Genomic DNA, 14,096 nt, shown 5'->3' with positions numbered 1-14,096 from the left:
TGCCGCCCGACCCCACCCTTCACAAGGCCTTTTCCGGAGTGGGAAACCTCCCCAAACTCTTTCCCCGCAGCTCAGGCCCTCCCGATCATCACCCCTCGCTTGGAGAAAGGCGGAAGCTGCACCCCTCGGAGGGGCCTCTCCAACACTTGCCAAAAATGCCAACCTTTTGGAGCATGCCTCATTTCGCAACACAGTGACATCATGTGTGAATGAGGGGGGATAAGGGATGGTATTCCCACAAGTGATGGGAATGCCCAAAGGTAACTCACTCCCTTCTGGGAAAACACAGAACTCTAAACGATTTTATTGATCAGCCAATTGGCTTTATCAAAATACGCAATATAAACACATCATACAGTATACATCTACTCCAAATATATACTATATATATATAGTATATATAGTAAGGTAAAGGTTTCTCCTGACATTAAGTCTAGTCATGTCCTACTCTGGTGCTCATTTCAATTTCTAAGCCAAAGAGCCGGCATGACTGCATGGGCTGCATTTACCTTCCCACCAAGGTGGTACCTATTGATCTACTCACATTTTTCATGTTTTGCATGTTTCACATTTTGCATGTTTTCAAACTGCTAGGTTGGCAGAAGCTGGGGCTAACAGTAGGAGCTCACCGTGCTCCCCAGATTCGAACCGCCAATGTTTCAGTCAGCAAGTTTTCAAACTGCTAGGTTGGCAGAAGCTGAGGTTAACAGTGGGAGCTCACCTTGCTCCCCAGATTCGAACTGCCAATCTTTCGATCAGCAAGTTTTCAAACTGCTAGGTTGGCAGAAGCTGGGGCTAACAGCAGGAGTTCACCCTGCTCCCCAGATTCAAACTGCCAATCTTTCAGTCAGCAAGTTTTCAAACTGCTAGGTTGGCAGAAGCTGGGGCTAACAGTGGGAGCGTACCCTGCTCCCCAGATTTGAACCACCAATCTTTCAGTCAGCAAGTTCTCAAACTGCTAGATTGGCAGAAGCTGGGGCTAACAGTGGGAGCGCACCCTGCTCCCCAGATTCGAACCACCAATCTTTCAGTCAGCAAGTTCTCAAACTGCTAGGTCGGCAGAAGCTGGGGCTAACAGCAGGAGCTCACCCTATTCCCCAGATTCAAACTGCCAATCTTTCAGTCAGCAAGTTTTCAAACTGCTAGGTTGGCAGAAGCTGGGGCTAACAGTGGGAGCGTACCCTGCTCCCCAGATTTGAACCACCAATCTTTCAGTCAGCAAGTTCTCAAACTGCTAGATTGGCAGAAGCTGGGGCTAACAGTGGGAGCGCACCCTGCTCCCCAGATTCGAACCACCAATCTTTCAGTCAGCAAGTTCTCAAACTGCTAGGTCGGCAGAAGCTGGGGCTAACAGCAGGAGCTCACCCTATTCCCCAGATTCAAACTGCCAATCTTTCAGTCAGCAAGTTTTCAAACTGCTAGGTTGGCAGAAGCTGGGGCTAACAGTGGGAGCGCACCCTGCTCCCCAGATTCGAACCACCAATCTTTCAGTCAGCAAGTTCTCAAACTGCTAGGTTGGCAGAAGCTGAGGTTAACAGTGGGAGCTCACCTTGCTCCCCAGATTCGAACTGCCAATCTTTCGATCAGCAAGTTTTCAAACTGCTAGGTTGGCAGAAGCTGGGGCTAACAGCAGGAGCTCACCCTGCTCCCCAGATTCGAACCACCAATCTTTCAGTCAGCAAGTTCTCAAACTGCTAGGTTGGCAGAAGCTGAGGTTAACAGTGGGAGCTCACCTTGCTCCCCAGATTCGAACTGCCAATCTTTCGATCAGCAAGTTTTCAAACTGCTAGGTTGGCAGAAGCTGGGGCTAACAGCAGGAGCTCACCCTGCTCCCCAGATTCAAACTGCCAATCTTTCAGTCAGCAAGTTTTCAAACTGCTAGGTTGGCAGAAGCTGGGGCTAACAGTGGGAGCGTACCCTGCTCCCCAGATTTGAACCACCAATCTTTCAGTCAGCAAGTTCTCAAACTGCTAGGTTGGCAGAAGCTGGGGCTAACAGTGGGAGCGCACCCTGCTCCCCAGATTCGAACCACCAATCTTTCAGTCAGCAAGTTCTCAAACTGCTAGGTCGGCAGAAGCTGGGGCTAACAGCAGGAGCTCACCCTATTCCCCAGATTCAAACTGCCAATCTTTCAGTCAGCAAGTTTTCAAACTGCTAGGTTGGCAGAAGCTGGGGCTAACAGTGGGAGCGCACCCTGCTCCCCAGATTCGAACCACCAATCTTTCAGTCAGCAAGTTCTCAAACTGCTAGGTTGGCAGAAGCTGGGGCTAACAGTGGGAGCGCACCCTGCTCCCCAGATTCGAACCACCAATCTTTCAGTCAGCAAGTTCTCAAACTGCTAGGTTGGCAGAAGCTGGGGCTAACAGCAGGAGCTCACCCTGCTCCCCAGATTCAAACTGCCAATCTTTCAGTCAGCAAGTTTTCAAACTGCTAGGTTGGCAGAAGCTGGGGCTAACAGTGGGAGTGCACCCTGCTCCCCAGATTCGAACCACCAATCTTTCAGTCAGCAAGTTCTCAAACTGCTAGGTTGGCAGAAGCTGGGGCTAACAGTGGGAGCGCACCCTGCTCCCCAGATTCGAACCACCAATCTTTCAGTCAGCAAGTTCTCAAACTGCTAGGTTGGCAGAAGCTGGGGCTAACAGCAGGAGCTCACCCTGCTCCCCAGATTCAATCTGCCAATCTTTCAGTCAGCAAGTTTTCAAACTGCTAGGTTGGCAGAAGCTGGGGCTAACAGTGGGAGCGCACCCTGCTCCCCAGATTCGAACCACCAATCTTTCAGTCAGCAAGTTCTCAAACTGCTAGGTTGGCAGAAGCTGGGGCTAACAGCAGGAGCTCACCCTGCTCCCCAGATTCAAACTGCCAATCTTTCAGTCAGCAAGTTCTCAAACTGCTAGGTTGGCAGAAGCTGGGGCTAACAGTGGGAGCGCACCCTGCTCCCCAGATTCGAACCACCAATCTTTCAGTCAGCAAGTTCTCAAACTGCTAGGTTGGCAGAATGTTTTCAAACTGCTAGCTTGCCAGAACCTGGGACTAACAGCGGGAGCTCGCTCTGCTCCCCAGATTCAAACCGCCAATCTTTCAATCAGCTTTCAATCAGTTTTCAAAATGCTAGGTTGGTAGAAGCTGGGACTAACAGTGGGAGCTCACCCTGCTCCCCAGATTCAAATTGTCGATCTTTCGGTCAGCGAGCTCTGCAGCTCAGCAGTTTAACGCACTGCACCACCAGGGGCCCATATACATATACAGAAAGAAAAAGTCTGAGGAAAAGATAACCAAAACAATAGAACAAATATTCAAAGACAAACAGAAGACGGGGCGACTTGGAAGGCTCTGAACAGACTACTCTGGCACCATGAGATGAAGAGCCAGCCTTAAGAAACGGGGCCAGAGCTTTCCAAACATTTCATGTTGGGGACACACTTTTTAGACATGCATCAATTCACAACACAGTATTTATTTATTTATTTATTTATTTATTTATTTCTCGTATCAATAACAAACCAAACAGTTGTATTTTTTTTAAAAAAATGCAAAGTTTGCAGACTTGGTATTCTATTAAATGTCATTTGACCAGTAGCTGGCCACTTGGAGTGCCTCTGGTGTTGCTGCAAGAAGGTCCTCCATTGTGCATATAGCAGGGCTCAGGCTGCATTGTAGTAGGTAGTCTGTTGTTTGATCTCCTCCACACTCGCATGCCGTGGACTCCACTTTGTAATTCAGTTTGAGTAGCAAACTAGAGGTTCAACCAACCCCTTCTAAGAGACACAGACACATACATAAATGGTAATACCAAACGGTATGGGGATACAACATATCTCATGAAAACCTTTCATTTATATTTTTAAAAAATAGGCAGCAACATACCTTTACAAGATTTTTGTCAATTCTCGTTATGCACATGTGGCACAGCTACACACTCCCATCGACACACTAATGTGTCACGACATAGATTGGAAACCTCTGTACTGATTAAAGCTATGGGGATACAACGAATCCCCTGAAAGGTTGGAGGTTCAAATCTGGGGAGAGTGTGGATGAGCTCCCTCTGTCAGCTGCAGCTCCCCATGTGGGGACATGAGAGAAGCCTCCCACAAGGATGGTAAAACATCAGAACATCCAGGCATCCCCTGTGCAATGTCTTTGCAGACAGCCAATTCTCTCACACCAGAAGCAACTTGCAGTTTCTCAAGTCGCTCCTGGCACACACAAAAAATGCCATGTCGCCGAGCCCTGGTACTTTGAGTTGTGTCAACTCAGCATTATAATGCCGCCAAAAATCAGGGCATGCCATAGCAATATCCTTTGCACATTGAGGAAGTTGTAATTTGGTGAACACTCTGGCTGAGAGTGAACTTCTTGTGGTTTTCTTAGGCAATAAATATTCAAAAGGGAGTTTTGTCAGTTTCTTCCTCTCCAACTCCAGGAGGGTGTAGCTATAAAAATGGAGGCAGGGCTAAAGGATAAATATATAAACAAATATAGCCTACAACACCTGGTATTTGTGGCAATCTCCCATCCAAGTACTAACCAACTTATCATCAAAGACCCCTTACACACATCTGAATGAAATCCCACATTATTTGCTTTGAACTGGGATATATAGCAGTGTGGACTCAGATAACCCGGTTCATAGCAGGTATTGTAGGATTTTATACCTTGATATCCAATTTAGGTTATATGGCTGTGTGGAAGGGCCCCAAGATCAGATGGGATCTGATGCTTTTGGGGTATTTAAGCCTCTCCCTAAACTACAAATCCCAAGATTCCAAAGAGCATTAGTTAAAACATAATCCTGGTACAGTGTGTACAATTCTGTGGTGTGAAAAGGAGCCCAGATTGGGGAAGCCTGCCATGGCCTGGAGCCTAATTCATACAGCTATGTGTAGCTGAGGGGAATTTAGTCCACAAAATCTCCTAGATCTATTGGTTTTTAAACAACCTCAAAACTCTTTGCAGATTCTCTTCTCTGAAGTTAAAATTAGAGGCACACTTGCATCTGAAATAGTCCACACAAGAAGGCGGATAGGCAGGGTAGATTAGTAATTTTGATGTAAAAGAGTGTTGTAACACCTGTAAATGTTACCAATTAGACTCAAGACTTTTGTTTTCTTTTTAAAGAATTTTCTTACAAGGCAGATCCATGCATTATTCGCTGTAGTCCAACCCCGTAATTTCCCTTGTGTTTTTATTACACCAAAGGCAGAACAGCAGCATCAGTGGCTGTAGCACAGCTTTTACCCAACCAATAGCCCACCTCACATTTCTCCGGAAGTCTCCAATTCACTGAGGACAGCAATGCAGCAGCATTTCTTAGCTAAGGGTGGGGCTAGTTTTTGTGTTGTTTTTGCATTGATTTTGGATAGGGGCCAGATCTCTGTAGTGATTAAACCCATCCCAGCTAAGGGGTGTTGTCCATTATGTAAAAAATCAAGCAAAGCTGCATAAAATCAGTAAACAGTGGCATAATGCATGTCCAAATAGTAAAATATAGAAAAAATACTCTACTTAGAAAAGGTTACATGGCAAATTCTACATGGCAATACAGTGAAAAATATCAGCTTATCCCAGTTCTCAATTATTCATGTGATTGGGGCCCTTCCACACAGCCCTATATCCCAGAATAGCAAGGCAGAAATCCCACATTATCTGAGTGTGGACTCAGATAACCCAGGGCCCTTCCACACAGTCCTATATCCCAGAATATCAAGGCAGAAAATCCCACATCTGCTTTGAACTGGGATATAAGGCGGCTTGGACTCGGGACCCTTCCACACAGTCATATATCCCAGAATATCAAGGAAGAAATCCCACATTATCTGAGTGTGGACTCAGATAACCCAGGGCCCTTCCACACAGTCCTATATCCAAGAATATCAAGGCAGAAAATCCCACATTTTCTATGGACTCAGATAACCCAGTTCACACTCAGATAATGTGGAATTTCTGCCTTAATATTCTGGGATATAGGGCTGTGTGGTAGGGCCCCCAGTTCAAAGCAGATATTCAGATATTCTGGGATATAGGGGTGTGTAGAAGGACCCTTTCTCTCTCAGAGGGCCCTTCTACACAGCCCTATGTTCCAGAATATCAAGGCAGAAAATCCCACATTATGAACATGAAGAAAACTAAACTTTTATTTAAGAATGTGAATAAGGAGAAACAAATAAAGATCCAACAACAGGTTGGAATAGAAGGGGTTAAGAAAATTAGATATCTAGGAGTCTGGATCACAGCCAGAAATGGACAACTTTTAAAGAATAACTATGAATTAGTCTGGAAGAAGGTTCAAAAGGATTTGCAGAATTGGGACCGGCTGAAACTATCTCTTCTGGGTAGAATATCCTTGATAAAAATGAATGTACTACCAAAACTTATGTTCTTGTTCCAGAATATACCGATAATAAGAAGTCAAACTCTGTTCAAACAGTGGAAGAAAGATTTAACGAAATTTGTTTGGAAAGGAAAAAGACCAAGAATCAATTATATGAACTTAATAGATAAGAAAACAAGAGGAGGATTGGGATTTCCCGATCTGAAGACTTATCACGAGGCCTGCGCACTGTCCTGGATTAGGGATTGGATGACTTTAGATAAAGAGAAGTGCCTAAACTTAGAAGGTCATGATTTAAGAGTGGGATGGCACGCATACATATGGTATAATAGAGAGATGAAGGAGAAAAATTTCGGCAACCATTTCGTGCGAGCCTCCCTATTACGGACATGGATGAGGTATAAAGCTTTTTTTTATAAAACAACACCACTATGGATTTCAGCAATGGAGGCGCATCAAAGAAGATTATTAGGATGGAGGACATGGCCAAGATACAAGGATATATTGGTGAAGGGGACAACAGAGATGAAATCATTTGAACAATTAAAGACTTTATTTAGCAATATAACTTGGTTGAACTACCTACAAATTAAAGACTATTTTAAACAAGACCAAAAAATAGGTTTTGATTGGAATGAGAATACATGGGATAGAATACTAAAAACACAAAGGAAAACGGTTACAATATTATATAATAAATTGCTCCAGTGGATGACAGAAACAGAACAGGTAAAAACCTCTATGATTAAATGGGCGGAAAATATAAGAAGGCCCATCCATTTTGGGGAATGGGAAAGGATATGGAATAAAAAATTGAAATATACATATGCTATGGATCTAAAAGAAAATTGGTATAAAATGTTTTATAGGTGGTATTTGACTCCGAGCAGACTGAGTCATATGTATCAAAATGTATCAGATAAGTGCTGGAAATGTAGTGAGCAAGTAGGCACTTTTTACCACATGTGGTGGACATGTAAAGAAACAACAAAGTTTTGGTCTATTATTTATGAGGAGTTACAAAAAATATTAAAGAAAAGCTTTAAGAAGAAACCTGAATATTATCTTCTGGGATTTACAGACGATGATTGTAAACTGGATGAGAATGAAGATAAATTATTTACCTATTGCACAACGGCGGCTAGGATGGTTTTTGCCAAATACTGGAAGAATGGTGAGGTTCCGAATATTGAAGACTGGTGGAATAAAATTAAAGAAATAAGAGACATGGACGAATTAACTTTTTTGTTGAGAAGAAATGAAGGAAAAGTTTTGAGGAGGACAGATTGGTCCCTGATATATGATTATGAAAAGAAAGTTGAAAAAACAATGGGATGAGAATAGATATCAAGGTGAAGAAATATTTTGAAAAGATCCTGAGGTTGGAGTGGAAGTCATTTTAGAATAGTTTATGTAGTTGTATTGTATGTATTAGATGTTAGTTAGATATGGTGGGTTTTTGTTTTTTCTTGTGTATACCTCTCCCTTTCCGACTGTTCTATCCTCTTATTTTTTGTTCCCCCTCTTTCCTTGTGTGGATTGTGAAAAACTTAATAAAAACTATTTCAAAAAAAAAAAAGAAAATCCCACATTATCTGCTTTGAATTGACAGTGTGGACTCAGATAACCCAGCTTTGACAGTGTAGACTCAGATAACCGGGTTCAAAGCAGATATTGTGGGATATTCTGCCTTGATATTATGAGATATAGGACTGTGAGGACAGCCCTGAGGCCCCTTCCACACAGCTGAATAAAATCCCACATTTTCAGTTTTCTGCCTTGATATTCTGGGTTATATATGGCTATGTGGAAGGGCCCTGATACGTTCCTTGATACTTCCATCCATAATTTGCTTCACTATTGAAATAAGGTAGAAAAACCAACTTCTCAAATGTCACACCTCAAAGCTTTGTGGATGACTCTCTACATTATTTAAAATACCCTATCAAAAGATGGTGGAAAATGGCACACATTTCACTGAACACCTAAAACATACCAAATGGGCACCAAGGTTTGAAGATACTATCCAAAAAGCCATGATAGCTCTTCCCAAAATATTGAAATTGCCACTCTTGGATGCTGGGCCGAACACTGCCAGTTCAAGATATGCCCAAATTCTGAGGTTTGTGGACCAAGATCGAAGGGCCCTTCCACACAACTATGTAACACAGAATGTCAAGGCAGATAATAATCAACAATATCTGCTTTGAACTAGAGGCCCTTCCACACAGCTCTATATCCAAAAATATCAAGGCAGAAAATCCCACAATATCTGCTTTGAACTGGGTTATCAGAGTCCACACTCAGGTTCCTTCCACACAGCCCTATATCCCAGAATATCAGGCAGAAAATCCCACATTATCTGCTTTGAACTGGGATATATGGTAATGTGGACTCGGGGCCCTTCCACAGAGTCATATAACCCAGAATATCAAGGTAGAATATTCCACAATATTTGCTTTGAACTGGGTTATGAGTCCACACTACCATATGTTGTTCATTCGTTCAGTCGTCTCCGACTCTTCGTGACCTCATGGACCAGCCCACGCCAGAGCTCCCTGTCGGCCGTCACCACCCCCAGCTCCTTCAAGGTCAGTCCAGTCACTTCTAGGATGCCATCCATCCATCTTGCCCTTGGTCGGCCCCTCTTCCTTTTGCCTTCCACTTTCCCCAGCATAATTGTCTTCTCTAGGCTTTGCTGTCTCCTCATGATGTGGCCAAAGTACTTCAACTTTGTCTCTAGTATCCTTCCCTCCAGTGAGCAGTCGGGCTTTATTTCCTGGAGGATGGACTGGTTGGATCTTCTCGCAGTCCAAGGCACTCTCAGAACTTTCCTCCAACACCACAGTTCAAAAGTATCGATCTTCCTTCGCTCAGCCTTCCCTAAGGTCCAGCTCTCACATTCGTAGGTTACTACAGGGAATACCATGGCTTTGACTATGCGGATCTTTGTTGCCAGTCTGATGTCTCTACTCTTTACTATTTTATCGAGACTGGACATTGCTCTCCTCCCAAGAAGTAAGCGTCTTCTGATTTCCTGGCCACAGTCTGCATCTGCAGTAATCTTTGTGCCTAGAAATACAAAGTCTGTCACTACCATATATCCCAGTTCAAAGCATATAATGTGGGATTTTACTCAGCTGTGTGGAAGGGCCCTCAGATAACTCAGTTCAGAGCAAATATTGTGGGATTTTCTGTCTTGATATTCTGAGATATAGGGCTGTGTGGAAGGGCCCCAAGTTATCTGACTCCATATAGCCCAATTCAAAGCAGATAACGTGGGATTTTATACAACTGTGTGGAAGGGGCCTAAGACTTAGAGATGACCCTTGGGGTTGTCATTAAACCATATGTATTAAGTATCAACCACAGTTGCTCAGAGCTGTCATTTCAGAACCACAAAGATAACATATTTCATATCTGGAAATTGTGGGCCTTTCTACACAGACCTATATCCCAGAATATCAAGGCAGAAAATTCCACAATATCTGCTTTGAACTGGGACATATGAGTCCCCACTTATATATACCCCAGTTTACAGCTTGTGGGATTTTATTCAGCTCTGTGGAAGGGACCTAACTTTACAGAAACTTTACTCATGGGGGCTGTTTCCACAACCAGCAATCTCTAGATTTTGTGACTTTCTAGCTATTGTTAGGTTGCAACACCTAGCATTCCTTACCATTGACTGGTGACTGGGAGTTGCAGTCCAACAATAGCTGGAGATCTGCACAATATGCCGCCCAAACAACAAAATAATTATGTAAAAACAGGAAACCATATTAAAACTTCAAAGATTTCCTTCACTTGTATTGCAAGCTGAGCTCCAAGCAGGAAAGTAAACATCTGGCGCTCTCTAAGGACCAGGATCCACAGAGGGCTGACCTGATGTAAGAGAGGGTTATACAGGCTTATTGCACCTTTAATTGTCATGCAGGAAAAGCAACTTCAACAAGTGTAGCTTATAGTGTGACCCACATTTGCTGAAATTCCTTCTTCTGCATGATTTTTAAAGACACAGAAAAAAGAACCCTGGTGAAAGCATGTCCCTCCCACAATTTAGGCAAAATACTTAAACAAATATTAAAAATAATAATGCATGCATCCAACCAGTGTAGATTGCATGGAAAAGAGCACTCATTAGCCCTTCAGGTGTTGAACGGAGTATAGAAGAAGGGATCTTAAGTTCTGTCTGGCTCCAGATCACTTTTAGGTGTGGGGGTGTTAAAGTATGGCAGCCAGTAAAAGTGGCAACATTTGGAGGGCTGTGTCATTCAGATTCGCAGTAATGTAAGCATTGTGTCAGGTTTCTGCCCTTGGGAGCTTACACTCTTTACTGCAAATAGATTGAAACCCCAAGTGCTATGATTCTTGAGCACAAATATCCTTGTAGGCAGGCATGTAGCCGGGGGGGGGGAGGGGCTCGGGGGGCTTCAGCCCCCCCCCCCCCGAAATGTTCATGGTGGTTCGCGAAAAGGCCTTACTGGTGCATTATTTAAACTGTTATGTTTATTCATATCATGATCTGATCACCATACTCAATATATCCCATATGCATGGGGGTATTGGGGTCGTGATACAAAAGGTTTGCTAGACTAGACCCTCTTTCACTCAGACTCAGCCCCCCCGAAACTCAGCCCCCCCCGAAACCCCCCCTGAAAAAAAATTCAGCCCCCCCCCCCCCGAAACGAAATCCTGGCTACGGGCCTGCTTGTAGGGATATCCTTCCCTACAGTAATACTGTTAAAATAAATCAAATGTATATAAAGGTAAAGGTTTCCCCTTCACATTAAGTCTACTCGTGTTCAACTCTGGGGATGGTGCTCATCTCAATTTCTAAGCCGAAGAGCCGGCATTGTCCATAGACACTTCTTAGTTCATGTGGTCAGCATGACTGCATGGAGTGCCATTACCTTCCTGCCAGGACAGTACCTATTGATCTACTCACATTTGTATGTTTTTGAACTGCTAGGTTGACAGAATAACAACAACAACAACACTTTATTTATATTCCACCCTTCTCACCTCAAAGGGGACTCAAGGCGGATGACAGTACACATACACGGCAAACATTCAATGCTGCTTTGTATAGTCAATACACAGACAGAACAGAAGGAGGTCGTTTTGTTTTGACTCAGTGTTCAGCTGTTTTTGGTGCCATGGAAGGTTGGGCTTGAGTCCAGGGGGTGCTGTTGCTCTATCCTCTATGACGAAGAGCTGTCAGGACTTCCTCCTTCCTTTTCTGATCTTCTTTCCTTATGGTGTCGTAAAACACCTCCCCCACTTTTAGCAGTATCTAATTTCTCTAATCACAGCTAAAGCTGTTTTCGAATTGCTTAGGTAAACAATGAGCTAGGCTGATAGTTGGCAGCTCACACCAACCTGGGGCTTCGAACTTGCAACCTTTTTGGTTGAGAGGTCTTATAATTGCTGATGATTTACCAGCTGGGCTAAACCTCTGGCCCAGAAGCTAGGGCTAACAGCGGGAGTTCACCCCGTCCCACAGATTCGAATCACCAACCTTCCAATCAGCAAGATCCGCTGTGCCACCACAGCCCCATCAAATGCATATGCCTCCCTTTGATGTCAAGAGACTTCTATGTGTATTGCCTAGATGTTTGGGTATTTGACACACCCTTCATCAATGTCTAATACTATTTTGTAAAACGTATTGTCAAAGACAGCACACCCATTCTGCTTAATGGCAGGGCCCTTCCTGCCATGTCTCTGAAAGGGCTTCTATAAGGAAGTGCAGTTCATAGGCAGCTAATGTATGTCATACAGTCGTCGCCTTTTGTTTAATTTTAACTAGAGGACTTTTACACCTTAAAAGCTACCTGAGGTGCACCTACATGGTAGAATTAGTGCAGTTTGACACCATTTTGGCTGCCATAGCTTGATGCTATGGAACCCAGGGAATTGTAGTTTTGCAAAGTCTTTAGCCTTCTCTGCCAAAGTGTGCTTTTGCCACACCAAACTACAATTTTTTAGTTCCAGATCATTGAGCCATGGCAGTTAAAGTGCTGTCAAAGTGTATTAATTCTAATGTGCCTCTGGAAAAAGTTATGTTGTTGTGGCTGATAGGAGAGATAATACCAAGAGCGATCCTTCCTGGGAGGGAAAAAAAATACGTTTATTTTCAGCTGAGACTCTAGTGCGGAATCTCATCCAAAAGCAAAGCAGAGTGAGGATAAAGGCATTGACTTTCGCTTTATACATCTTCAAATGCAGGCAAACAAACATATTTCTACATACGTTAACATCACTACTACGTCACTTTAAGCATCATAGAAATATCAAATTATATCTTCTACATGCAAGGGGCATATCTTCATATTTTTTCTAAAGAGCAGTTTACATCCATCAGGGGCCTACTTTTGACCTGTCAGGAGAGAGGGAGATGAATTCCTTACTTTTTACTTATATCTGTTGGTACCAGGACTTTCTTATCTCCCCCCACTGGAATGCTCACGCTCCTCTTGCCTGTGCCTGGGACCAGGCCTGTAGCCAGGATTTTGTTTGGGGGGGGGGGGCTGAATTTTTTTCAGGGGGGGTTCAGGGGGCTGAGTTTCGGGGGGGCTGAGTCTGAGTGAAAGAGGGTCTAGCCTAGCAAACCTTTTGTATCATTACCCCAATACCCTCATGCATATGGGATATATTGAGTATGGTTATCAGATCATGATATGAATAAACATAACAGTTTAAATAATGCACCAGTAAGGCCTTTTCGCGAACCACCACGAGAATTTCGGGGGGGGGCTGAAGCCCCCCAAGCCCCCCAAGCCCCCCCCCCCCCCCAGCTACATGCCTGCCTGGGACACAGATCCATCAGCTTCCCTTTGTCCTGTCAGCTTGGCTTTCTAATAGAGGGAATCTGATTTTTCTTACATTTCAGTGCTTGTAATGTACATACAATATGTGTGTGTGTGTCCAATATTTCCCCATCAATGTCAATGAAGTTTTCTCCATTCCTGTATGGAAAAGCTATACTTGTTGGATTGTTAGCTGTCACATAGCTGTAAAGAGCAGTCAATTTCTATGGCAGTTGGGGACAATAGACTTATTGAAAGGTCTGATCCCAGGTTTTCTGTTTATCACAGATTGGGATAAAAAGTTGCAGTGCAGACTCATATAATCCAGTTTAAAGCAGAAAACCTGGGATCAGATCCTGGAATATAGGGCCTGTCTAGGGGCCCTTCCACACAGCCCTATAACCCAGAATATCAAGGCAGAAAATCCCACAATATCTGCTTTGTACTGGAATAACTGAGTCCACACTGCCATATATTCCAGTTCAAAGTATTTAAAGTAGGATTTTATTCAGTTATGTGGAAGGGCCCTATGTCTACCTTTCCGTTTCTTCACAGAGCACCTGGTGGGAATTATTTAATAAAGCAAGTACAAAAAAGGGTAAACCCTTTGCAGCTTTTAACCCTTATGTGGAAGTTGTGGAGGAGTGTTTGACAGGTGAAGCTTGTGCCTCATCTACACCTGCCAAAGTCTCCTCTTCTACACAATTCTTAAAGATATAGGAGCATCAGTTTTAGGGATCTCATGCACCCTTCTTGTGGGCTACTTTGCATGAAGGAGTTAGGAAGTGTGTAAACCCTTTATTATTATTCTATGTTGTTTAGATATTATTTACAAGGCTGCCACCTCACTTGCATTCTTTAGATGGCTCACAGAATAGGAAAGTAACACAATAAACAATTTACATCATTGAATTAATACTGCTTGACACAACTTTGCTATGGCTCAATGATAT

Source organism: Anolis sagrei, chromosome 2, assembly GCF_037176765.1.
Source record: "Anolis sagrei isolate rAnoSag1 chromosome 2, rAnoSag1.mat, whole genome shotgun sequence".
NCBI classification, from domain to species: Eukaryota; Metazoa; Chordata; class Lepidosauria; order Squamata; family Dactyloidae; genus Anolis; species Anolis sagrei.
Note: the sequence above shows the minus strand (reverse complement) of the source record.